At 32.2% G+C, this 2,810-nt stretch overlaps 1 long non-coding RNA gene across 1 annotated transcript; it reads right to left on the reverse strand.

Annotated features, from left to right (window-relative positions):
• Nucleotides 1–491: 491 nt before the first annotated feature.
• Nucleotides 492–1,718, reverse strand: LOC134243340 (uncharacterized). Its single transcript, XR_009987010.1, has 3 exons — nucleotides 1,610–1,718; nucleotides 1,395–1,460; nucleotides 492–1,049 (listed from the first exon to the last, which is right to left on the reverse strand). It is a non-coding gene; the product is annotated as an uncharacterized LOC134243340 (long non-coding RNA).
• Between the last annotated feature and the right edge of the window lie 1,092 nt (nucleotides 1,719–2,810).

The raw sequence follows: 2,810 nt of genomic DNA on the forward strand, positions 1-2,810 counted from the left end.
AAATTTCTCTTCCAAACTTGCATTTTTTCCTTCTGATACAAATCAATAATTATTCAGAAATATGATTACTATGTTGTTTGTTGTGGTTTTGAAATGTCTTGATCACCTCATGTGTTCTCATATGCTTTACCATCGGAGATGTGCACAAGTCGATACCCAAGCCACAAAATCATTCAAGTGTAACGACCGCATTGGGGTATATATCGTTACAATGAGACAATGTATCTGAAAGAAATATGGCGGAATACGGCTATAGTTGGTATGAAACAAGTCGTACATAGATGAAAATGTTGCGTTTTTAAGAATTCATGTCAGCTTTAAGATGCACTTGACAGAAATAGCCAAGGTCTGAGAAGAGCAAAGAATTGTAGAAGGACAAAGACAGTTTTATGTGCCATTTTCTTAAATATTAGTGGTCTTGTTGTTCAAATTATTATTCGGGAAGGCAGTTCAATTTCTGGAGGAGTCCAAAAAGCAACTTTTTTGAAAAAAAACAACAAAAAACGAAAGGTTTTTGAAAGAAAGGAACCAGAAAGAGGAATTCACTACATTTAATTTCTTCACGACAGCGTCCAAACCAACACGCCATGAAGAGTTAAGGAGTTTTGGGGACAAACAGAAAGGTAATATTTTGTCACACAATAATATTCGCCAGATCTTTCATCCTTTGACTTGATTCATTTTCCAAACTTTAAAAAAAACAACACCTTTTAGAAAGAAGAAACAAGTTAAAGAAATCATAGGATCTGCTATAATCCAATATATGAAGGACCATACTCAAAAATGAGTTCTAAAAACAATCAGAAATTGGATAAAAATGTTACGGACATGTGTTTTAATTCAAAGAGAATATCTTAGTTAAATTATAAAGACTAAATCATTGAAAAGCGTCTTTTGCTTCTTTCTGGGCACCGAGGACATTATACACAGAAAAATATACTCCCAGTAATTTGGTCAAAGAATCGACGACTGTTTTTATCCATATGGATATGCATTACTAGTAATAAAAAGTTGGTCCTATATCATATTAACGCCAGGCAGTGTCATACCTGAAAAAGGAAAAAAAATGAAGTGAAATGTGGAGATAATAAAGAACATTCACAGATCTCCAAAGCACCTGCAATGGTATCAGGTGCCTGATGATCCAGAGTTTAACAATAACATTATTTTAAATTTCAATATCAAAGTTTTCGGAAGTCTTAAATTAAATTGCAAAATGTTAAACTGTGAATATACCATTTAATTTGTATTGAAGTAAGCAGCACTGGAATAATAAATTTAATGAAAAAAATTCTCTGTTTTAACAACAGAAAGGCATTCGATTGAAATGTTTCACAGATAAAAAGAAAGAAAATAAAAGATAGTTTTTTTTTTGTTTTAGAGCTAAACCATACAGTTTATTCCCGTCTTGGTCCGTTTCTTCACTGTTGTCTCTTCCTTTAGTCTCCAAGGAGGGACTACTAAGAAAAAAAGGAATTTATTCAGATTTGAGCGTTTTCAGGTAAAAAAAATCGCTAATACATCAGTTGTTGAAATTAGAAATTTAAATCCTTTATTATGTATTCAAACAATTTAAAATGGCAATCAGATTATGTATATAACTTCGTACCTCATGTTTACATCTTTTTCCCTTAAACAACTCTGTAAGTTTGGTTTTTCTTTAATGAATGAATATGCAGTGGTTGAAACGAATATCACGGTCAACAGAATAAAAATTAATTACCATCCAAATATTGATGCTAACGGCAGACTGTCCTTTCTTTTCTTTACATATTTCCCCGGGTTGGCATAATTTTGCGTCACTCATCGGATAAGCAGAGGTAAGCTGTATTTCTGGATTTTTGACTGACAAACGTACAACAGCTGTAACATTCAGAGTCTTCCCGTTAAACGTATTGAAAGCAGAGCAAATATAATCTCCGGAATTGTTGGTTTGAAGATTTTTCAACAGCAGAGAGGATCCGATTCTATCCAAGTTGATAGTGTGTTCCTCTTCACTACTATTGGTAGATAAGAATCCCCAGCTGTACACTGGCGGAGGGTTACTGATAGTTAAACAGTCCAGTTTTTCTTCATCGCCAACAGAATACACTGATAATGATGGTGTCAGTGTAATTACGGCCTTTTCTGGACCATCTGATGGATAAAAGAAACATCGATAAATTCAGTTATTAATTCTAAATAACCATTCAACAACATGACTTAAGGTAGTTCTATACTCGGCACTAAATGGGCTCAATCTTTAAAAATCTGCTTTTATAAGATAGACACACATCCCAGCAATGGATAGACACAAGAAAAATTATATGTCAACATGTTCACTTTTCCGCTATAGCCTATCTAAGTATATACCCCTAAATGTAAAATACTGAAATTTAACCTATCCTAGATTTTGTTGTATATAAATTAATTTAAGTCTAAATATTCAACTTTAATACCCAAAATAGAGTAGAAACATATTAGTATAAAACAATATATAATCATTGTTTTGCATGAATTATTATAAATAGATGCACTTTGTAAGGCTATTGTATCAAAATTTAATGTCAGAAAATATGCTTCACGGGACAATCTCGGTCATTTAAAAAAAAAATATGGACTCAAACTTCGTAAATTTGCATTATTTTTACTAAATTATATTTAAGAAAAATGATAAGCTTAAAAAAAATATATGTTGACGCATTACTTTTCGTGGTATGAGCTCTACACTAAAGGGACCCCCCCTAATTTCTTCCTTCCAGAAGTAATATATTGCCACATATTTCTGTAATACTGTTAATGTTTGAGTGTACTTTATCAACAAAGTTGTA

Source organism: Saccostrea cucullata, unplaced genomic scaffold (genome assembly GCF_032062105.1).
Source record: "Saccostrea cucullata isolate Sc308-1 unplaced genomic scaffold, CSIRO_AGI_Scuc_v1 ctg21677, whole genome shotgun sequence".
Lineage (NCBI taxonomy): Eukaryota > Metazoa > Mollusca > Bivalvia > Ostreida > Ostreidae > Saccostrea > Saccostrea cuccullata.